We start from the raw sequence: 26,437 nt of genomic DNA, 5'->3' as shown, positions 1-26,437 counted from the left end.
TGATCTTCTGGATAAAGGTTTTACAAAGGGTATCCTCAACAAAAAAGAATATGCCTTCTTAAATATTAAATCTCCTAAGATTCCAGTCGTGTATGTATTACCTAAGTTACATAAGGATATTCAGAATCCCCCGGGAAGACCTATAGTCTTTGGTGTAGGATCCCTTCTGCCTAATTTATCAAGGTATATCGATACTCTTCTTCAACCACTAGTTAAAGATAGCCCCTCATACCTAAAAGACTCTATGAGCTTGTTATATTTACTGAAAGACTTTAAGTGGGAAAGTGACTTTTTGTCACATGTGACGTTACTAGTCTCTATACGTGCATTGATCATAGTATAGAATGTACAGCTACACAATTTTTTCAAGAGACTTCTACGTTATATCCCACTGATCAAGTAGATTTCATAATGGAAGGCATTTCCTTTATTCTACAAAATAATTTCTTCTGGTTTGAGGGTGATTATTTCTTACAGTGTAGAGGGACAGCTATAGGGACCAGGTTCGCGCCCAGCTATGCCAATCTGTTTATGGCCTATTGGGAAAAACATTTTGTTTATTCTCAACATAGCTGGAGCGCGAACCTGGCCCTATACAAATGGTATATCGATGACATCTTCATCATTTGGAAGGGGGATTCCAGTTCCTTTTTAGAATTTTTCAATTTTCTCAATTCCAATCGGTGGAATATCCACCTGACCCAGGAGTCTAGCGAACAGAATATCCATTTCCTTGACTTAGAAATCTCGATAAAAGACAACCACATCGTTACACGTACTTTCTTCAAGCCAGTGGATGTAAATGGATATATCCACAGAGAAAGTTGCCATTTCCTTCACTGGCTTGATAATATTCCCAGGGGACAGTTTCTCCGTATGAGACACATTTGTACCGAATTGGAGTCTTTTGATCTCCAAGCGGAATTCCTTAAAGGACAGTTCATCGATCGGGGTTATTGCGCTGACGATTTGGATTTGGAGATCCAAAAAATCAGAACAATGGAAAGAGATCCCTTACTTAGATATAAACCGAAAAATCAAATAGAGGAGAGAGACAAAATACCCTTCATTTTTAATTATAATCAGGAACATAAAGCAGTAAGAAGGGTCCTTAATAAGAACTGGCTCATCCTCCAGCAGGATGGAGAGATCTTACCATATTTGGAGGAAAAAACAAAATTAATATTCAGGGGGGCTAAGAATTTAAAACAAAAATTAACATCAAGCTATCTAGAAATACCCAAACAGAAGGACAATTTTCTGAGTAATTATAAATCGTTAAAGAAAGGGTTCCATTACTGTGGAGAATGTATGGGCTGTAGGAACTTTAAAAATAAACCTAAACAGATAGAAGAGTCCAGATTTGGGTCCATGAATTTTAAAATAAATTCTTTTATTACATGTCGCACCAAAAATGTGGTATACTTGCTCACTTGTCCTTGTGGACTACAGTATGTAGATAGAACATCCAGGAATCTGAAGACAAGGATACGTGAGCATGTTTATAATATAAGGAGAGGTTTTTTAAAACATAATGTTTCTTCCCATTTTTTAAATGTCCATGGAGGAGACCCTACGGGGCTTACCTTCCATGGAATTCAACAAATAAAAGGCCATTGGAGAGGGGGCCACATTGAGTCCGCTCTTAATCGCTGCGAGATGAGGTGGATATTTAATCTGGAAACCTTATCTCCGGGCGGACTCAATGTGGATTTCGAGATGGCAGCTTTAATTTAACATAATTTGTAATGTAAAAGGAAGATATATACAATTATAAACATTTCTCTCCTTGAATGAGATATCTATTTTATGTTGGGATGTTATTACTTAATTTAATTAGTCATATATTTAGTATTACAGATATGGGTATGACTAACTTCTCCTTATATTATATATTAATTTCAATCTGAGTTTATAAAAGTTTATATATATGATGATATTAATTTACTAATTTATGTTTTATCTATTAGTCTTAAAAAAGTTAGACTATGGGACTTCATGCCAGTGTCCAAAATGGCATCCATACACGAGAGACTTCCTGTTTTGTACTAAAGAATGTGAGACGACAGAACTTCCGATCACATGGTACGTTTAGATGCGGAAATTAACCACGTTGACGTCATGACGTCAAGATAACAGCTGAGTACCCGCCCGCCATCTTGGAGTCCCGGACTAAAGAGAAAAAAGCCGGCGGATATCAGTGGTAGGAGAGAGAGACTGCGATCGGTATACAGTATCAACATGGACACTCAAGTTGAATGTAATGTGTATTTAGATTTATTGTGTAAGCTGCATATGTATTTTGGAAGATCTTATAGAAAAATGAATTTTGACCTTCCCAATATGGCAGAGCTAAAACGGAAGGACCATATATGGATGTTAATCATCATGTGTTTTAGATTGTCTAATTAATTGTATGTATAAATTAGAATGATATGTAACTGCTAGATTATGCACCTGAGGAAGACCTGTTATGGTTGAAACGCATTGTGCCTTATTGTATTGCTGTTTTATGAAAGTAAAGCTTTTTTACCTGAATCCCATTTTGCTGTGATATTTCGTGGTGTGGGAGAAAGCACCTTACTACCAGACAACAGTTGAGATAGCGTGAATAAGCTTATTATTCAAAGCCTTCATAGTTAGAGCCTGCTTCTTAAGGCTCTACAGATCGCGAGTGACCCATTACCTCCGATATATTTTGTTTAAAAGTGTTACAGTATTATGCTATGTACACTTTTTTATTTTTAGGTTGATCCAGAGAGTCACCGATTATAAGTATATTTACTGTTTTATTTCTTGCACCTCCCTAAACTTCTGTCTCTTATCTTCTGTTATGTGTATATAGTGCCTTTTGGTGATTATTTGGCACTTGGGAGTAGTTGCTTTGTTTACTTTTACCAACAGCGCCAATCCACCTGTCTATTTTTCTCTGGTTTTCCAGGAATTATAGTTTGTTTTTTGTTTACTTATTAAAACACCTCTGCTCTGTTTTTTCTTTTCTTTTGGTTTTTGTTTCCTTATTCCCAGTTGCCCATTCTATCATAATTATTATACTCCTCCTCCTGACAATTGCCTTTACTTATATATTATCTTTTCTTCCTTGTGCCGGATCTCAATATCTGTGAGCAGCCATTTTGTTCTCCTCTCCCCATGATGTCTGCAGTTGGTCTCTCTGTGGAACTAATTGTACTGATGGATTGTGGGTAAATGTGATTGGCAACTGAAACAGAACCTTTTGCTCTAAGCTCCGCCCATTCTCATTTTGACTGCTATACACAAGGAAAAGTAGTCCCTAGTTTTTCTTATACATTTTTTGAAAAAAAACTAGAGCTCTCAGGAAAATAATAAAAAAGAGTTTCAGACACAGTGAACTGTAAAAAAACACATTATGTAAACTTTACTTTTGGTGACACAGCCGCTTTAAAAAAACATACTCTGAAAATGGTGAATTATGCTCAGAAATCAGCCTGTAAGATGGACTAGTAAACTGCATAGAGTCCTTCTCCTCAATGTGGTTACTAAGCCCCATATTGTAATGAAAGCATGGACTGTCATTGTAACTTAAAGGAACACTATAGTCACCAAAATTACTTTAGCTAAATAAAGCAGTTTTAGTGTATAGATCATTCCCCTTCAATTTCACTGCTCAATTTACTGTCATTTAGGAGTTAACCCCTTCAGGACCGCTGACGGTTCAGGACCATCAGCGGTAAAACGTGCGTTTGGACCGCTGACGGTCCTGAACCGTCATAACGGTCTGGAGATACTTACCTGATCGCCGTCGGTCCCACGGCGGCGATCAGTGCTCCACCCGGTCCAGGGGGACTGCCTGTCTGCCCGGGCAGTCCCCCTTGGCAGATCAGGACCCCACGTCCATGTGATCACTCGATCACATGACCGCAATAGGGGTCCATGTGTCTGCCTGCAGGGGGACTGTCTGTGCTGACAGGCAGTCTCCCTGCAAGTGAAAAATCAAAAATAAATCAAAAAATAAAGCAATCAGTGTAAAAAAATAATAATATGTATATATATATATATATGATATATATACATGTATTATATCTATATATACCTATATATAATATATGTATATGTATCATATATAATGTCAAACTAAGTGTATTTTTATATTTATATATACGTATATTAATATAAAAATACACTTATATTTAAATTACACACGAATATATACAATATATATAATTACTATATATATGGTATATATATTATTATAAAATACAAATAATATGTTAATAAAAATAAATAACAAAAAATAAAAATAATTTTTAATAATTATAAAAAAATATATATATATGCAATTTTATTCTAACAGTATTTTGATATTGATATATATATATTTATATCAAAATACACTTAGAATGTAATGATATATATATCTATGTATAAATAAATAAATAAAAACAATACGAAATATACATATGTCCATATACATAATTACATAAATAATTTCAGAAATATACACGTAGACGTCAAATATATAAATATGTATATATATTAAAATTCTACGTGCGTATTTATGTAATAATTTTACCTAATTAAGTAATTTTAATGATTACAGAAACATAAATATATAACCCCTACTAAAGTAATAGATCAAAAAATGACCTTACTAGCGCACTTAGAGTAAAATAAAACACAATTTATTGTGAAAATTCAATGTAAAAGAAATCACTGATGCATAAAAATGTCCTGTCCGAACACAGAAAGCAACCACTTTCAAACACAATATAAAAAAAAAATAAAATAAAGCAATCGCTTATGCAGAAAAATGTCCTGCTCGGACTATTTAAGTAAAAGCCATAAAAAGAGTCCAGACCTTATTCAGATGCTCGGCGTCCCGAGTCAGAATATATGATGTTGAAAAAATGTTGAATAAAAGTCCTTTTGTAATCCGAGTTAAGGCTTGTAGTGATGGGAGTCAGACCTCTCCAGACGCGTTTCTCCGCTCCTGCGGCTTTATCAATGGATGAGGTCTGTCTAAATGCATTCACTTATATAGCAGCTTGCCGATATCAATTTCGTCAGAATAAATTCCTCACAGATACAAAATTTAACTTCCGTATTGTCAGTGAAACTGAAGTTTTTTGCATTTTTCACACACAATCAGCACTTTCACTGAGGATATTATTGCTGTGATACATTTTACTGTTCTGATACACTAATATTTGTGTTCAGCGAAGTCTCCTGAGTATAACAGTACCCCACATGTAGAGGTTTTATAGTGTTTGTTACAGGGTCAAATATAAGGCTTGATTTTACTTTTTTTTTTTTTATTGAAATTTGTCAGATTGGTTAGGTTGCCTTTAAGAGCGTATGGTAGCCAAGGAATGAGAATTAGCCTCATGATGGCATACCATTTTCAAAAGAAGACAACCCAAGGTATTGCAAATGGGGTAAATTCAGCCTTTTTTTAGTAGCCACTTAGTCACAAACACCGGCCAAAGTTAGCGTTTCTTGCATTTTTAACACACAAACAAATATAAATGCTAACTTTGGCCAGTGTTTGTGACTAGGTGGCTACTAAAAAAAACTGGACATACCCAATTTTGAATACCCTGGGTTGTTTGCTTTAAAAAAATATGTACATGTTAGGTGTGTTTCGGGCATTTATGACAGATAACGGTGTTACAATGTCACTTTTGATACATTTAAAATATATATATATTGAAACAGCAATTTCCTACTTGTATTTATAGGCCTATAATTTGCAAAAAAAAGCAATAAAGCATGTAAACACTGGGTGTTTTTAAACTCGGGACAAAATTTTGAATCTATTTAGCAGTTTTTTTCATTAGCTTTTGTAGATAAGTAAAAGATTTTTCAAGTAAAAGTTTTTCACCATATTTTATTATTTTTTTTAAATACAATATATGACATAATACAAATAATGGTATGTAAAGAAAGCCCCCTTTGTCCTGAAAAAAACAATATATAACTTGTATGGGAACCGTAAATGAGAGAGCTGAAAATTACAGCTAAACACAAACACCACAAAAGTGTTAAAACTGCTCTGGTCCTTAACGTACAAACATCGCAAAAACAGGCCGGTCCTTAAGGGGTTAAATCACTTTGTTTCTGTTTATACAGCCCTTGCCACACCTCCCCTGGCTATGATTGACAGAGCATGCATGACACAAAATCTGGTTTCACTTTCAAACAGATGTAATTTACCTTAAATAATTGTATCTCAATCTCTAAATTGAACTTTAATCACATACAGGAGACTCTTGCAGGGTCTAGCAAGCTATTAACATAGCAGGGGATAAGAAAAACTTAATTAAACAGAACTTGCAATAAAGAAAGCCTAAATAGGGCTCTCTTTACAGGAAGTGTTTATGGAAGGCTGTGCAAGTCACATGCAGGGAGGTGTGACTAGGGTTCATAAACAAAGGGATTTAACTCCTAAATGGTAGAGGATTGAGCAGTGAGGCATGTTCTATACACCAAAACTGCTTCATTAAGGTAAAGTTGTTCAGGTGACTATAGTGTCCCTTTAAAGCAAAACTGTCACTTTTTATTATTGAATATAAACAACCACATGTAATATAACCTTATTTTATAATGAATACATATCATTTAATAACTCTTTATATTGCATCTCCTCAATTACCCTTGTTCCATAGGGGCAGCTATTTTTTGAAGGCTGATGCCAGTGATTGGACATTTCATGAAAATTCTTAAATGGATTCTAGCTCCGAATTGCCTGCACATATTATCATATAGTATTAATATATTAAATAGAAATATATTTATTTAAAGTATCTAAAATCCAAATAGGTGTGTCCACAGAATGACCGTGTAATTCTAGGCTCCACAGAACGTAATTTACCCTCCACTGAGGAAATTTAGAGAGAGCGATCTTCTTTTATACGTTCCCACATACATTACAAAATAATGCACATAGGCTGTAATTCGTGTAATATTTTATATAAACATAAATAAAAAACGACAGTTTTCCTTTAAGGGGTTATGCTCTGACAATAAAGTTTCATTTGTTAAGAATAAAAACAGCTTAGTGTTCTCAATAATCTCCCTTGTCTCTCACTAAAAAGCAAATTTTGATCAATTTAGAATTGACTGAAACATCAGAATTGAAAAAAAAAAAAGTATTCTGATTTTGAGGTTTTATGTATAGCCCGGTCGCATAGGAACCTGATTCGTACTTTCCCGAAATCCAAGCTGGTTGCGAGAATAAATTGATCGTCGTTCGCATACCCAAACATCAGTCGAGACTTGATGAAGGGTACACCTGGAATGTTTTATTATAGCCCCAGCAAGGGGTCTCAAGCAAGGACATAGTAGAACACTCCCACAACATGCCCAAAACATGCCCAAGACACTCCCAGGCGTCTCTGTGTTTGGGAGATAATTTAGTGTTCTTTACTTAAACTAATTATCTCCCAGGCACTAGAGGTACAAATCATAAAACATAAAATATCCCAAAATACATATAACACATATAGGATTCCCCACAAATATTAAATCCCCGGATAGCGTGAATCTGAGCGCCCAACATATCCAAATAGTACTCAGATCCCACGAACACAGCCGAATCGCCAATGGGGTAAAGTTTTAACTGACCGCACATGTGATGTCTGCCCGAATTAGTTCCAGAGAAATAGTGGTAGCGCTTGATCACCTTCGGGAATTCCATACGAACAAACAGACGAACGGTTTGTATGAAATCAACGGTGCTCGCGAGGCCGAGTGCCCGACTTATAGTTCCAGACACTCGACGACCAAATCCGCTGCCTGCTTTCATGCAACAAGATGGCCGCCGTTTTCTCCAGCATGTGTTGTTTGATTATACACACAGAGAGAGCACTTGAGTTTGTAGTTTATTTGAAGTTAATGAGCCAGGGGAGTGGTCGATGTTCGGTAGATCCATCTACCGAATGCAGGGAAATTAACTGGGTGAATAAAATACAGAGTTTTTGTCACAGTTACTGAGGCTGACAATGCTAACATAGATACTATTCTATGTGAAACTATAACTGTGTGAACTCTCTGGTGAATATTTGTTAGTTGCTAAAGTAGAGGGAGCCATAGATTTGTAATCTGTCTGAATAAAGTCATAAATTAAAGGGACACTCTAGGTTGGAATGTACCCCTTTTTTTTTTTACTGCACTCCATAGGTAATGAATTAAAAAAAATCTAAGAAAAAATAAATAAATACAAAGTATAAAAAGTATACTCATATTTGAAGTTCCTACATTTGCTGCTAAAATCTAGTTTGTGAAATTTCTGCAATGTGCGCTCACCAAACCAGGAAGTAACTCCTGCTATGAACTTTGTTTTTGCACTTTTGATCACATAAGCACAAGTGCCTTATGTTCTGAGCAATTGTTCGTAGGAAATGTAATTCAATGATAATACTGATAGAAAACTAATAATCTACTGTAGAAAACTATCCACTGAACTACAACTTCCAAAGAAGTCATGGCATCATGAACAGCAGTATTTTAGAGCCAAATACTGTAACTTCAGACCTGCTAACATTGGGTGGTATGCAGATCAGGAAGTCTGAGAGATGGAAGGGACCTGTCTGACCGGACTCCACCCTGCAGGACCTTGCAGAGAGTGCTCCTGAAGTGCTCTCTGCAGGGTCCTGGTGCACGTGCACAGCGGAAGTACATCTAATAAACATGTATATTCTAGTACTGTACTTGCACTGATCAGTCACAACATTAAAATCACCTGCCTATATCGAGTAGGTCCCCCTTGTGCTGCCAAAATAGCTCTGATGTGTCAAGGCATGGACTCCACAAAACCTCTGAATTTGTTTTGTGGTATCTGGCGCCAAGACATTAGCAGCAGATAATTTAAGTCCTTCAAGTTCCAAGGTGGGGTCTCGATGGATCAGGTTTGTTGTTCCAGCACATCCCACAGATGCTCAATCGGATTGAGATCCGGGGAATTTTTAAAGTAACACCTTAAACTTTTTTTCATGTTCCCCTTACCATTCATGAACAATTTTGCAGTGTGGCAGGGTGCATTATCCTGCTTAAAGAGGTCACTACTATCAGGAAACACCATTACAATGTAGGGGTGTACATGGTCCACAACAGTCTCTAGGTAGGTGGTAAGTATTAATCACTACATACCAGGAACACTACAAGACTTGCAGTTTTGGAGATGCTCTGACCCAGTCATCTAGCCATTGCTATTTGTCCCTTACCAAAGCCAGTCAGATGTTCGTGCCTACCCATTTTCCTGCTTACAACACATGAAATTATAGAACTGACTTTTAACTTGCTGCCTAAAATATCCCAACCTGTGACAGGTGTCATTGTAATGATATCATCCGTTATTCACTTCACCTGTCACTGGTTTTAATATTGTGGCTGATCCATGTTTCACAGTCATTACCATATTTACTTGTAGTGTGTTATTAATCAGGGCTGGAATGTGCAAAATACATTGTCCGTATTTTGAATTCCAAATGGCCCGTATGCAGCCAAATAGTTTTGCTCCGTTCAGGCTTTAGTAAAAAACCCAGTAGGAATTTGGCATTTGGGACAGAACCCTTGACAGCTTAATGGCTAATTGGGAACCATAATTTCTGTTGTGTAAGTACTTACTTGCTGCCCTTCCGGTGAGTGAATGAGGGTCTACTAAGCAATAGTTTGCTATTTAACACAGATTGCATTATTTATCCCCTTAAGGACACATGACGGAAATATTCCGTCATGATTCCCTTTTATTTCAGAAGTGTCCTTAAGGGGTTAAATAGGAAAATGAGCCATGGGTCCCTTGTCTCAGTTTATTTCCCCCCTGAACCATGTAATATAGTAACCATTGCGCATTAGAGGTTCTCTATAAACCTGCTTTACTATTGAGACCCCATCTCACAGACCAGTGGATTGGGAATGAGTATGTGGGCATCTCTGGGCCAACCTGCTTGTACTGTTAGCACTAATACTGACTTCTGTTATAGAACTCATTATCCCCTGCTGGTCATTAGAAGGTTTATGATATTTTTGTAAAATGATTTATTTCATTCTTGTTCTTTATTGATGTATTTGAATTATATGTGTTTTGGGATACAATTCTGGACTAATTTATGGAACTCTTTTAGTGCTCAGTAATTATTTTTCCATACATTGTTTTAACTTAATTTTTCACTTAACTTGTCTTGTAAATTCACTACTATTCCTTGTTTACAGGAAGTACCAATACTATATTAAACACATATCATTCAGGCAAACAACAAACAGAATTCTAGCCCTTTGATAAAACATTTCTTACAATTTTAATCATTCTTTTATCCTATGTCTTATAAGATGATAAAATCAGCGATAAGTTATCACACGTATACTACGCAGTTCTACCTGGATCAGATTTCAGCTTGCCGACTAAACAGTTTGAAACTGTTTTGATATGTGATAGTTTTACTGCATGTGATCTCGAAACACAATCCTCCTGTGTACTGCTAGTCTCTTGTTCTTAGCTAAATTACATGTTCCTAAGTGGCTCCAACTTTTCATCTTATAATTTGGTTCATAAATTCTTTACTGCTAGAAGATCAGCAGATCAGGGTTTTTCAGTATATAGCTGTCACACAATGACTTACAGTAAGTCTCAGTATTCATTTTACATTGTACTTAGAATATTTAAAGGGACCAGCTCTTTGGCTGGCAAACGTCATGGGAAATTTAGTCCCTAACAGCTGGTCTGTTAAAGGTAAGACATCATTGTCCTATGACTGGTGTTTCCTCTAAGCACTATTCATTAGATAGCTCACTATAGCTGCTTACATGCAAACTTTTTTTGAATATTGTTAAAATTTACGCTAGTTGCAAAGTTCTTTCCTTCTTCAAACGGGATGTTAGTATGTTAGTATCTAGGCATGGTTCAGCTATTATGGAAATAGGACACAAATAGGGCCAGATGGAACCTCTTGCATACACTGGCACCATATAATATTCCTATATTCCAGAATGGTAATAGTGCCATACAAATATAAACAAGTTTAAACATATATAAATTACAAGTTCAAAATATGTTTTTGAACGTTAGATAAACGTGATACTATGTTCATGCATAAAAAAACAGAAACTAATATATAAAGCAAGCTTATATGATATGCTCTGTGAATGCTGTTAGCTTGTACACAAAAATATCTGTTTTTTATGCATGAAAAATGTATGAATTACTATTATTATTATTATTTCACTACTTGATGAAAGTATTATTCTATTAAAAAAAAGTTTGAGGTTACAGTTGTCCTTTAAAAGGAGACACTATAAGCACACAGACAGCTTCATCTCATTGAAGTGGTCTGGGTGCAATGTCCCTGTCCTCTTTAGTTAAGCAATATAAAACATTGCAGTTTTTGAGAGACTGCAATGTTTACATTGCAGGACTAAGACAGCCTCTAATGGCTGTCTAACAGACAGCCACTAGAGGCGCTTCCAGGATTTTACCGGACTCTAGGTGGCCTAAACGCTCTGCACGAGGACATCCAGCGTCATTGAGTGCCCCATAGAAAAGCATTTAGTCAATGCTTTCCTATGGGGAGGGTCTAATGCCCTCATTGCACTCACCACGCATGGCATTAGGCCCTCCATCATATAAAATCGGAGGAGGTGGAGCACCTACCCAGCCTTTTACGTACTGGAGGGGCAGGCCTCGAGAGAGCCAGAGGGTACTATAGTGTTAGGAATACAGATTTGTATTCCTAACACTGTAGAATCACTTTAAGTTATGTTGCTGTTCTGGTGTTTGTTGGTGTCCTTTTTCATCCTGTTTCTTTTTTTTCCCTTCATGTTTTTTTCCCCATCTTTTCTTCACTCCTTTCCCCATTCACCTTCTACCCTTTACGCTTTAGACCAAATGAGAAACATGCAAATGAATTGAAAATATCTGATCTCTCTCCATCATGACATGCACCCAAACTGAATGTACTTATTTACTGTTTCACTTAAACAGTATTTTTATGTTTAGTCCTACTGTTGGCCTTTTAAAAAAAAACAAAAAAAAAAACTGTAATTAGCTTTTCTTTTCTTTAAATGTATGAACTCTACCAGATGTCTAAAAGACAATTTTTAAGTCCCCTTTCACATTTGAATAGAGACTATATTGCAATATAAACATATTACTCTTGTATATTACCTAAGTGTGTACTCGGGTTCTGCAATGAATCTGCATGTTGAGAGGGCTATTTGAGCTGTGAGGTTGTTCTCAACTAATTTTACATTTTAAAATATGATGATATGTTACATTCCAGTACAAACAGACACAGACACACACAGACATGAACAGACACCCCCACCCCCTGATTTAGATGGTAATTTTTTTTTGCAAATTACTTGATAGCAAAGAAGTTAAGTGAAGACATCCTGCATCTGCTATTAATTTACCAAGTCGTTTTATTAATTCTTTTTCATGAATGCATGTATTTGTGGTTGGGTCTGCCATGCGATCCAAAGCCTTGGCAAGGATTCATGGGGTGTGATTTGTAATTCCATAACAAAAAGCAAAAAAAAACAAAAAAAACAAGACAGCGTAAGGACTATGATTGGGTATTTTCAACAAACAATATGAGAATATTTTTGATCTTAATATTTAATTTTCTTTTTTGTTTATTATTTCACACCTCTGTAAAGCTTTAAAAACAAAGGATCGATTCCAGCTAATATAGCCGCCTTATTTATTTACTTATCATGCACAATGAGATGGACCATTGTTCTGTTCTATGAAATATACAGGCATTTTATAAATGAACGATGAGAATAACAAGAGCCGTTTTGCTGTTGCTAGCCCGGATTTTGACACCTGACAGAATCCTTTGTCCTGCAAGGCTTCAAGTCTTTATTATGGAGGAAAGAACCTGATGTATGGAAATTCCAAACATACAACACTTTGATTCAACAACTGTAATTGATAAACCCCGTCTGTCACCTCTCTCACCTGTCAAAACAACTATTTATGCTAATTATTGGGTAGAAAGTGCTGTCCATCTGGGAAAAAAAATCAACTTCTATCTCAAACCTTTCAGCTTTAGATCAGCCAGGCAGAGAGCAATGGTGTGATTTTGAAAATGCATTTATTCACAAGTAAAAAATCAAACATCTTAATACACAAAAATATTTATAAGAACTACACAGTGAAATCTGTTATTTTACTGATCTGTAGTTATAAAGCACTAACAAATTCTGCAGCATACCAGGACAAATTAATGCTGAATTATTGTATAAAAATTTAATATTTTCTGCCTTTGGGAAAATATATATATATTTTTTTTTACAATCGCAATATATTGACTTACTAATTAACTTTATATAGAAAGCCAGTGGGAAAAAGTGCTTTTCAGATGAGTTCAGGAGAGCTGCTTAAAGCAGCCATATAATTGTGCCATTTGCAAATAGCCAAGTATAGGAACGAAACATTACCAATGTGTACAGAATTAAAAATAGACGTATGCAATCTTACCCTAGTAGTCCTTATAATGCTGATTGGATGCCTACCAATAATACTTAAAGGGACACTATAGTCACCAGAACAACTACAGCTTAACATAGTAATTCTGGTGTGGATAGCCTGTCTGAGCAGGCATTTTAATGTAAACATTGCCTTTTTAGAGAAATGGCAGTGTTTACATTACTGCTTAGGGACACCTGTAGTGGTAGTCACCAGGGGAGGGCTGGCAGCCTTAGGCCTGGGGGGGCAAAACCAGTCAAGTGGCCCATTATGCCACCAAATCAGTTCACCATCCATGCCCACCTTTTCCTGGTTTTATAACGGATATTGATGTTATGCTAATCAGTAGCTCTTTGCCATACCCGCTCCTTCACGGCTCTGACTTTCAATGTTGTCAGAGCACAGGCTGAGAATCTCTGAGCCTGTGCTCTGACTCACTAACTGAGCGCCGGAACCACGAGGGAGAGGATATGATCTGACTGCACCTACTGCTGGTGCGCACCAGTGGACCACCAGCGAATCGTTTAAATTAAATATGCTGGTGTACTTGTGAGCTGTGTTGGCCGCCGGGTGCCTCTGTTGTCATGGCACCCTGCGTGACCGCACAGCTTGCCCACCCCAACGGCTGACCCTGCTGACACACACTGACGTTACTACTTAGACATCCCTCAATATTAATACAGACATCAGAGTAAACACCAATAAACTGTGGAAACAGAGCTGATCCCCCCAAATTTATAAAGGTTTGCTTAGAGGATTTATTGTAAGATTAAATCATGCCTCCTCCTCTCTCTCCCCCATGCGCTGCTCTGTAGGCTGGGAGGAAGTGAAGAGTAATCACAGTCTCCCAGCACAACGCCACCTGTGGCTGCATGGGGAACAGCTGTTTAATGTAATGCTTGCAGGACGGCCAGCTGCCGCAGAACCTCTATGTTTCCGTCTCTGCAAAGGGCTCCAGGCACTGCTTGTTGTGAGTGTGAGCCACTGTAAATTAGGGGCAGAGGGCAGAGGGCACTTACACTGCGGTCAAGACGGGTCTGGGCAGGAGGTGAGTGCAGTGCAATCAGTGAACTCCCCTCCTGTGGGTCACCAGTAGACTGGTGCACCTTCCCAGGATCAGAGCCGGATTTTTGCCGCCCTAGACAAAATATAAATGTGCCGCCCCCCCATGTGACATCACAATGCCCCACCCATATGATCTGCCATATGAACTAACACCAGTGCTGCACACAGTGTGTGTTTACATTAAAAAGCCTGCAGGGACCAGCTATAGACACCAGAACCACTTCCTTAAGCTATAGTGTCCCTTTAATGTGAGGTAAATTATAGATTAGTGTCACTAATAATATACTAGATTGTCTACTTACAATTAGATGAGGATGATGATGGGCTAGAGTTTGGCTCCACTGGTCTGGTGTAGAACAGGATCTCTGGAGGCTGTTTGCAACTGTGGTCACAACATTCAATGTTCTGGGAGAATTGGAAGCAGCTCCATTTTCTGGGGGCCTCTTACACAGCTCAAGGTCTGGGCCCCAGGGCCTGACAGTGGGTATGCCCATAAGGCCCACTCATAAGTCCACTTATATGTTCCAACCACCCATGAGTTCGCTCACAGGGAGTGGAGTGTGTAGGGGATGTGTTATGAGTTATTGTAGAGGATCTAATATGTGTGCTTATGGTATGTAGTGTATAGGGATACCAGTTTGTGCAGGTGATGCAGTGTGTTTGTGTGTAGTGGAAGCAGTGTGTATTTGTGTATAAGGGATGTATTATGTGTTTCTGGTTGTGTGTAAGGGATGCATTGTTAAGCTATACATGTTAAGATCCTTTAACCTTTCCTGGTAAGTTTTATCCTGCAATCCATGAACCAGTTTAGTAGCCCTTCTTTGAACCCTCTCTAAGGTATCAATATCCTTCTGAAGATATGGTCTCCAGTACTGTGTACAGTACTCCAAGTGAGGTCTCACCAGTGTTCTGTACAAGGGCATGAGCACTTCCCTCTTTCTACTGCTAATACCTCTAATTTGTACATTAATATTGTTTGAATTGCACTATTTTAGCCAAAATGGTTAATTGACAGACGGTTCACTATAAAATTAGGAATATTTAAAAACATTTTTACACCATTAAATATATACTAGGTGAACGTTGAGATATTTGGATATAATGGCAATGTTTGATGTCAATCCCATGTCTAGTGAGGCTAGGGAGTAGACCATTCAATCGGAAGCTTTATGGCACACGTTGGTGAAAGCAGATCAGTTCATTTCCAATTCGATTGATTGATGAGAGGGATGAACACTCCCCAACAATTAGATATATTTACAAATTTCTGTGTGATAAAGGTGCTTAAAATACAGAAAATATCACTATTGATAACGCTACAACACTCTAGTGGGAATCCCTCTTACCCACCAAAACATGCATAGGAAAAAGTGGAAAAGGGCCTAAAAAGCTTTTAACCTCAAAAGTGGAGCATACAAGTGGTGGAAATGCTGCCACCTACCCTAAATGGGGGTATACCAGAGTATTTCAAACTTGGATGATATTTCGATCCAGAGGATATCAAGGCACTTTAATGTATCCCCAGCATTTTAATGTATCCCCAGCACCATTTTTCAATTTAAATATTTACATAGTGATAATCTGCAGCCCAGTCACTCCCATTTGTTAGAGCAGTAGATTGTTGCTCTCCCCTACAGCACTGAATAAGTTACTGTACGCAGTTGCTCAGGAATAGATAGGGTCATACACTTAACAACAGATGACAGAGCTTTTTTTTGGGGGGTGAGGGGGAGGAGAATCTTGTCCTGCTCAGTATAGAAAGGACAAGTTATATAGTCCAATGGTTGAAAGTTTTTTTTTACATTTAAGTAGGTGCCATATACAAAGCTAAAGGATAAGTTGTTTTAATTGTTTTCAATGGGAATTTTGGAACAACACATAAATTAAGGGCTTGCAGTAATCAGAATATCAAAACTAACAATATTATTACTACAGCCAATTTCTTTCACCATATGCACACTATGTAATAAACATAAAACTATGTATAGAATAGAGAACCTGTGTTTCCAATCAGACGAGAAAACATGCTACATTGTTTCAATATCTCACTTAAAATGAGCATATTTATATTTACTCTCCAATTACCATTTCAAATAACTACAAATAATTATCCAACGTGTTGATATTTATTCTCAAAACACATACGGATGTTGAAATGTTCTTTAATGCCGCACAGTCTTTGCTTGTGTAACATACATGCAGTGATATACAGCTGTGTAAAAAAAATAAATCACTTATTTGCTGTTAGCATTCAGGGTGAGATCACAGTTGGTGAATTGCAAAAGAAAGGTTTGTGTTCTGTTATAGATTCAGTGAGGGAACCAGCTGGCTGTTTTATAGAAACAAATGCATCTCCTCAACTGTCAACCTGCATTGTTTAGCAAAGAGGAGTTCATGACTGCTTTAAGGGGGTGGCTACACATCTGTCATTGCTTTTATACGTGTGGCCCAATATCAGCCAAAATACAGCTGCCCTTTCCTTTTTGATTCTCTGAAGACTGGGAAATAGGAGGCTCAAGTGTTTAGTTATTGTTTCTCCCTTGCCGAGAGGAAGCCCATGCAAACCCTTGAATTGTAATTCTATTGCTATTTTGTCAGATTGTTGGTTTAATGTTGAACCGAGATACAATTTTACATATTTCTTTGTCTGCTAGTAGAAAGAAATTGAATTTGCGTTGAAGCCACAGTCCCTCCTACAGTCGTTACTCTCTAAGAAACACTGTGCACTCATTAAATTTCAAGTCACGCGACCCCCCCACGCCCCCCCTCCACGCCAATAGAGAGGTCAGTCCACATGATCAAAAATATATACTTACATTTTATTATATTATTTAATGGCTATTTGTCTTTTAATTTCTCGGTGCACAATTTGGTGCCTTTAAACAATGAAGTGACAACATTCTTTAAAGAACACTATCATGGAAAATTAAAGGTTTTGTTTGTGCCTTTAAATGTTGTGTGTCAAATAAGAGAGATAGATTTCCTTGCATGCAGAACTTGCTATTTTTAGTAAACTGACAACTACTTTTATCTGAAAACTACACTAGCCAATTTAAAGAGAATCTACCATGTGCATTATCTTGTCTTTTGTGACTCTAAATGAATGCTGTTGACGTGTGATTAAGTCATAAACATAAGTTCCATTTTAGTTCTTTTAAAGCTTTAAAGTGATCTGAAACCTTGCATTTAGAAACTTATTTTGTCTCTATATGAGCCATTCATTTTCTCTATTTTGTCTTTTTATCCCCCAATTATTGTGCTTATATGTGTTTATATTCCCATTTGAATTATCGCAAGTTTATGAGTCAATTCCCAATAGAATAGAAAAAAAAAACATTCTCAGCATTGTTTGTTATTAATTCTCTTAACTGCTAAAAGTCAAATTGCAATTTCCTTTTGTAATGTAAATATATAATGTTGTATTTGGCAAAGTTGCAGAGCTAAGGCATTAAAAAGCAACTACATGAAGAGTTCAAAACAGACCCTATAGATCCATCAATGGGTATGTATGAAACGTGTTGTGTATTTGTGATGGCACACCTAATGAAAGATTTTCTTTATTAAAGATAAGTGGGTAACTTAGATTTCAATATTCTATCCCTCATGTTCCACTGAAACCAGTTACTTACACCTGTTGAGTTTGTACGTGAGTTGGCGGTTTTAGAGTTTAGATATTTAGAACGTGGGTATAGTGATTAACAGGTCAATTTAGAACTGATTGCAAAATCCACATGCATTATGTCCATGGGGTTAAAAAGGGAGGTGAGAGCAAAAAGCTCATATTTTCCACACAGACAGCACCAATATTTCATGGACATTTCAAGGAGAAAAAAGTCACAAAGGAAGTCTGTGTAAAACAGGGTGGTCCAAAAGGTAGTTCTCCAGATGTTCTAAAACTACAAATTCAATGATGACTTGCCATTCCTAGACTGTCCAGGCAAAATGAGAGACGTAGTTCTACAGCATCTGGACATCTACCTTTTTGTCATCCCTGCTGTAATATAAAAAAGCAAGCAATGGACAATGGACAAGACAATACACAAGACAAGACTCAACCTTCAGTGTGGCTTATATACAGTCTTATTGTTCTTAGTTATCAAACTGCTTAGCTATTATTGCTTAGCATATACAACTCTTCTTGTTTATCTGCTGCTTTAAGAAAAAATCAAATAATGTAGGTTTTATGACAATTTATATGTGTAAGACAAAATCTAATAATGCAGGTTATATGACAATTTATGTTGTTACGATGTTCTTAAGTATAGGGGATGGGCTGCAATAAAACTACAATAATGCGTACATGTAGTTTTTATCCATCCATTACTGAACCTTTCCTTATAATAGCAACAAAAAATAAAGGAGTACCCCCCAACACCATAACCACTGTACCATACTAGAGAAGCAACACTGCCTGGGGTTTCCCAGCACCCCACCCATTGTAAGTAGTCGTCCCGGTTTAGAATGGTCAACTTTTTACCTGGGCTTTGCTGACATGGCTCCCAAATCCATACATCCTTCATAGAGCCTGAAGCTCTGGTGGTGCAAGTCTAACCTCATTGGCTGAGAGCAATCCGCTGATGCTCTCAGCCAATGAGCTAGTCCTGCATTGCAGGGCTTAGCTCAGGTGAGCTAATGGATGCTCATAAACTGGAGCTTCTGGCTCTCCTGGCTGCAGAGAGGAGGCAAGGAGTGACACCTAGTGAACTCCAGGTAGGTAGTCAAACCATTTGAAACAGTCTAACTACTTACAGTGGGTAAGTAAATGCAGTGGTTATTGTGCTTGTAGTGTTCCTTTAATTGATTATCCAGAGCCTCCTGAAGTAAGTTTATATCTGAGTAACAAATTGATGCGGATCCCTCATTTCTGGAATTAGTTCCTTCAATGGATAAGGGCCCAGGGTGTCCTCCCGATCCATTGTTGCTCATGTTGTGCTAAAATTTGTGATATTACTGCACAAAACATTCACAAACAGAAATTTAACAGCGACTGTCAAGTTTTTGAGAAAGGAAAAAATCTAAACAATAATTGGGGAGCGAAAAGCAATAAAAGCCGAATATGAAAATATTTTATTGTAACAGACATCTTAATTCTGGAGAAACCATTTACCACTTTGCCTTACTCTGTATTTCACCGCTAATTGGTAAGAAGAATGGACTTTTAACTTTGCAAAGAAGAATGGCCATCGTCCCTACTCGACCCTTGCTAAATTTTTTTTACCTGTGGCAGTAGATTAAGTAGCAACCTTATAAGTTTATATTGTATTTCACTGGTTTAACAACATTGACATCAGATTAATTAGAAACTCATAGATTCATTAAGGAGATGTACCAAGGTGTGATAAATTTTAGAATCAATTCATTAGCTGATAGATACATGAAAAAGTCACATGTAATAATATTCACATTGCTAATTTGCTTTTCACCCTCCCCATGAGAATATTTCAATGGCAGCCTTAACTCTGATGATTAATCAAAGTCTTATTTGATGAAAATTTGAATATTTATGTGAATTGCTGCATGGGGGTTTGCACCTGCTTCTGTCTCTGCAGATAAATGTGCCAATATTTATTAATACTTGAAATGATTTTAATTTACAAGATAGAATAATATGATTGATGGCATGTGGGACATAGACACTAAAATATGATCAACTGAAAAATCTCCCTTCTAATATTATCAAATGGGACCTATGTAATAATATCTCAGTTTCACACAAAGGCTATGTAGAATAATACAAAAATTGTATAATAGTAAAAATGACTTTAAATGTCTATGGTCTTATTTTTAGCACCTTAAATAAATCCTTCCATTTAGTATAACCAAGTATTAAATATGTGTTTTTTTTTTTTGTTAAAACTTGTTGCATCGGGGCGGGGCGGGGCCAGGCGGCCATGCCAGCAGGCTGCATATCACAGGGCTCCCCGAGGAATCAAAGGAACTCAGGGTATATACCCACCTTACCCGGCTTATACTGATCCGGGGGTCCATGGCAAGAAGCCCAGGAGTGTCCCGGTGTAGCTGGGGCTCCCGAAGTAGGGTGGCTCTAGGTCCTGGTGAGAGACTCTGGGGCTTGGAAATTGAGGCCTACCCGGGAGGAGAGTGAGGCGGACGGCCGCTGCCTTACTTTCCGCCCCGACAGCATCATTTGCATGGCGCCCTCCTGGTCCCGTTACCCCCCCCTGTGGGCCGGGGGGTCATCCCAGCCCCCACTGGGCGGGCTTCCGCTTCTGCATCTCACCTGGGCGGCCCGAAGCTGTGGGAGAAAGGCTACCACGCGGCCTCATCAAAATGGCCGCCAACCGCACTGCAACTTTGCTGAATCGGTAATCCCTATGAGACACACACAATCTGAGCTGTAATCACAGGAGGGCCTTAAGGGCTCTTGAGCCCCCACGAATCGACACTGGCACACGCATGCTGACAGGCAAAAACCACCACAGCCAGCACTTCTTCCACGTACTCGAGTCAAAGCGGCAATACCCGAAGCGCACCCCGAGCCACATCAGACCGAGCAAGCCCCATCCACGATCAGAGCTGGAAGAAGAAACAGAAAGCAACCACAACCACTGACCGCACAGTTCTACAGCCCTCGACTGCACACCAAGGCTTACAAGGCACAGCACTCAAACATGCCCATCAACTGAGAAGCTATGGCGGGACTATAGGATCTCGTAGGGTAATCTCCAAGAACTCTCCCCACACCTAGGCATGGACTATGACCACGCTTTGCGTTCAGATGGAGCTGGTGGTGACAATATGAAGCATAATGTACAGTACGCGTTGACTGACACAACCTCTGCATATAACCTTGTATATAGTTATTTTTTACTTAAGTTTAATGCGGACTGAGGGAGATGGCGGAATGTGAGATGCTCTGCCTGGTGGCACCCTGCTTTAATGCTAAGCTGGAAACTGAAATAGAACTGCATACTCTTTAGTCTGCACTGTGTAATCTATCATAACGTAAATTAATGTCTTACCTATCGCATGTTAGGCTGTTACTGAACAAAACGTATGTCCCTCGCTTCAGTATAGTCATGCATAACCATATCAATGACACTAAAGCGGTGACACTTAACAAAGAATCAACCTTAAGCTACTGTCACTAATCAACAAATAATTCACAATGGCAGACGTAGTTACCCAGCTTGTATTTTGCTTGTGTTATTAACCAAAAAATTGTGCGTTTTCTCTGATGCTGTTCAGCAGTTAGTGAATAAGTGCTTGTAAACATTGTTTTTGAATGCTGTTGTGGCATTACTGCTATACGAATGTTAAACCATGCACAGCAAAAATAAAGAATTAAAAAACAAAAACAAAAAAAACTTGTTGCGTCATATTTTAATCTGTGGTTAATTAATATTAGAATAGTTCTTAATATTAAACGTGTGCATTGAGTTTTGTACAAATGTGTATTCGTCTATATTTCGGGAATTTTGGGTCATTATAAAAAATGACGAATGGCTGAATTGCAATTAAAGAAACAAAAACAAAAAAGCAAGTTACTTCTTAGAAAGAAAATTTGTCCATGCGATTCATTAATATGTTTACTTACCAGGAGGGAGCCTGTAGATTGTATCAACAAATGAGCGCGCTCTGACTGAGACACATAGAGTGGGAAAATATTTATAAGCTCAGTCTGCACAGAGCACTCAATGGGCTAACTTGGATTTATTTTTTATGCATTGCTTTTTTTTTTCATTTTTCTGGTCCTAGATCCCTTCAATTGAAACAGACGATACAATATTTTAAAACATGTGTTTAAAACTGCGCACATGTTTATTTAACCTGGCGATCGAGGATTCATACTGAACACTGGACAACCAATTCTTATTAAGAGGGTTGTATGGTAAGTCCAAGATGTCTGCTGTTGAGTTTTTCAAAGTCACGCTCAGATTTTGTTTTATCTCGTAATCAGCTCTACTATACAGCGACCATATTGGAATGGACATTTTTTTAACAAGGTTCCCTTTTGACTATGTTGGTGGAAAATCAGTGCCTACACTGTTTCACTTTATATTTTAGCACACACTTGTATATGTCATCTTAATAAAGCCTGCTACAGTACAGAATAAATAGTTTTAAGGCTAATTATAGTTTTATAGGCTTGAATGCATATAATAAGCAATCTATCCGTAGATAGCTCTTCCGTTCTGTTAAAGTCCATCATTAGAGAGCTGAATCTTAATTTATAGTGAAGAATCTATAGTAAACAAATTAGATAGACATTTAGTAAAATATATGATGATGAATAGTGATGTCCCGAACTGTTCGCCAGGAACCGTTCGCCGGCGAACATAGCTTGTTCGTGGCGAACGTGGCGGGCGAACATATGCGATGGTCGGTCCGCCCCCTATTCATCATGGAGGTGGGAGGGTCTGGGAGGGAGGGTCTGCTGCTGATTGGCTGGAATGTGTCTGCTGACTGTTAGGTACAGGGTCAAAGTTTACTCAATGATGACGAATAGAGGGGGGGAACGAACAGTGCATATGTTCGCCCGCCGCGTTTGCCACGAACAAGCTATGTTCGCCAGCGAACGGTTCCCGGCGAACAGTTCGGGACATCACTAATGATGAACACTTTCCCTAGCATATGGAGTACTGATTTAAGAAGTTATACAGTCCTTTTAATGAACCATGTTTATTATCTGCTTTTTGGTGTATATTTCTCATTTAAATAAGCAATTTGAATAAGAAGAAATTATGTTTATTTTGTATCAAAGTATGATGGAAAATTGGATACATGAAAAATTGTGCGGTATGGTTGATGCTAACTATGTCAGTATATTTTTAAGTGTTTGAGCTACACATAAGCTCATTTTAAATAAAAGATTAATGAAAAAAATAACGATGCTCTGTTTTTGCATAGCATGGGTGGAGAAGATATGCAGTAGTGGTTTTATTTTCTTTCAAATTCCATGTTTTTGTAAGCGTGTGAATCAGGTGTGTTAGCTGTGATTGAATCAGGTCACACCTACTGTGAACTGAACACGCCTTCTCATTTCCTTTGTATTAGACACATTTAATCACCAATGCACACATCTGTATTAGGTGTGATCTTCTCACTAACGGTGAATATCATCTCTGAAAGTCCAGTCATCAAAGTTGTTTGAGTTTGGCTGCGTTTGCGGTGCAAATTTTCTCGCCCTATGCATAAATGTGAGTTTAGCATAAAAAGTTCTGTGCGGCAATATTCAGGTTGCTAATTATTTTTGTCCACCATCTGCCACATTAGAATACTTCAATAGCATATTCAACTCTAGCTGACTCATCAAAGTCTTGTTTGATGGGACTGTGAATTTTCATGTACCGGTACTTTATTTTGCTGTTTTTCTCACCTGCTGATCTTCATCAAGATGAGACCCAGAAATATCTACAAATGAATGAAATTATGTTTGGTTCTGTTAAACCAGGTTGGGTGAAGCTGGAGCCTCCACCCTTGAATCATTACATTATTTTGTAGAACCAATACACCAATATAAATAAAGCATGGTACAATTTAGTTTAAAGATGGCTAAACTATAGATTTACGATCACAGTCATGGTTAACCTTGATATCCCAGGTGTAAGTCAATTGTGTGTTAATTTATGGTAAAGTATTGCTTTTCATTGAAGAGCATTAGAAACCTTGAGCTGGTTTTGGCATTATTAGGAATATGACAATGCGGCCCAGTATGTACAATCACGTAGATTTCAATTCTAAAAGAAAAATGGAGTCTATGGCATGTAAAGTTTAAAAATCTAATAAACATTAGATTGAATACAGGCATACTTAATCTCAAACTGATTTTAAGGCCCAGTGAGCCCCATTTTTGGTAGTTTCTATTCTGACAACCTAATGCCTGCTCTTAAAGGACTAACCCACCTACATGGGACATCCATGCATTTGGGACTTTATTCATTGCAAGGTTTAAATAGAGCCCTGCTATGGGACATCTGGGACTGGAAATGGTGCAAACTCGCGTCAGACATCAATATAATATAAAGACGTGAAAGCTTATATTGCATATTCTATAAGGTCCAGTAAATGCAACATAGAAAACACAATATACTCAACATCAAACTAATTGTATATGCCAATTTTGCAACCCTCCATGAAATATGCTTGTTCAGGTCAATGCAACCTTTTCTCTAATATATAAATAATATAAATATATATAAAAATGTACTAAACAAGTAATAATAATAATAAAATATATATATATATATATATATAATATATATATTATATATATATATATACATATATATATTATTATTATTATTATTATTATTATTTGTTATATATATATCAAATATTTCTATAATTCATGCAACTTTCTTAAAGAAACCCAGAAACATTCTTCCAGATGAATTTCAACTATAAATATAAATCTTTATGTGTTAATGCTTTTAGCATATTTTATGCAAATAGTAAAAAATAAAATTTCTAATTTCAAATCAAGAAAATTCATGGCATGTATCTGGCGTAGCAGTTTAATCACTGTATATTCAGTCAGGAAAGTATTGACAGTTGTCCCGTGGATGCTATTAACGTTGCTGTCCAAGGTTAAATGAAATTGCAGTTTATCAGAGAAGCATTGAGAAAATAAGGGAATCTGTTCATGGCTCTTGATTAATGCTAAGCGTGATCAACACAAGGGGGTTCATTAAGTCATATATCATGTAGGTAATTTAACATGTCATTGGGCCTTCTGTCTGCTTTAACTCTCTACACAACAACGAGTGAGCAAGTTTGTATCAGATCGGCTTCTTGAGTTCCTCATAGACATGTTCATTAAACATACGCTGATTTGCATCACCTTATAAAGAAGTCAGGAATTCAATCAAGAGTAGCTAGTGCGTGGTGTTTAATTTCCAATAAACTTGCTCTGATTCATGGGATAAGTACTAAATATCTATGCGTTCTGTAATCATGAATACGTTCAAATTTCCGTGTGCAAACGCGTCTTAGGCCAACACCTGGAAGCATAACTGAATTGGATATTTATTCCTGCTTGGTAGGGATGTGCATGGGCAAAATATTCGGTTCGGCATTCCGAAATTCGGGACGTCGGCACTTCTGAACTTTGGCACTTCAGGAATTCAGCACTTCGTTTCGGTACTTCCGAAATTCGGGACGTCGGCACTTCTGAACTTTGGCACTTCAGGAATTCAGCACTTCGTTTCGGTACTTCCGAAATTCTGAACTTTGGGACTTCGGCACTTCAGTTCGGTACTTCCGAAATTCGGGACTTTGGATATTTGGCAATTCAGCTATTCAGACATTCGGCAGAGAGAAGACAACAACAAACAAATTTTACAGGTCAGCAAGAATGTTCCGACATATATATTTCAACCCTGGGAACCAAATAACCTAGGTCGCCTCTGGTGACATGTTTCTTCTCTCAATATAATCTCATAGAATTCCACAAACTGCTGGATAAAGTTACTTTAACTACACTCAAGCCTTTCAGTGCATTTCCCATAATGCATTTTTATGGTTGTGAGGTGCACAGTAGTCTGTGTAGATGGTATCGATATGTGACATCATGAAAAGGGCACTCCTCTCAACCTAACCCATTGTGCTGCTTCCCTAACTATTGCAAGAATGTAGACTAAACAGAGAAAACATATCTAGATTGTAAGCTTGTTCGACAAGGGATGCCGATAACCTCTAGTTTCATATTGAGCTTTGTAATACTTTGTTTCTTATCTGCTGTTACATCCCCACATGAAAATATGTTAATGCTATATAAAAGCCAATAATAAGAAGAGTAAATTCAACATATTTGAACGGTTCAATACAAAAAAAACAATACTTGGGCGCCATGCTGAGCAGCCGCGTGGAGAGTGAGCTCCTTCCATAAGCTGACTTTGCTCATATAATCAAGCTACTTCAACTGCATTCTTGTGAAAGAAAGATACCTGGCGGTGCAGCATTTGGGAA

The sequence above is a fragment of the Pelobates fuscus genome, chromosome 4, assembly GCF_036172605.1.
Source record: "Pelobates fuscus isolate aPelFus1 chromosome 4, aPelFus1.pri, whole genome shotgun sequence".
NCBI classification, from domain to species: Eukaryota; Metazoa; Chordata; class Amphibia; order Anura; family Pelobatidae; genus Pelobates; species Pelobates fuscus.
The sequence above is the reverse complement of the archived record's forward strand: the minus strand, read 5'-3'. Positions refer to the sequence as shown.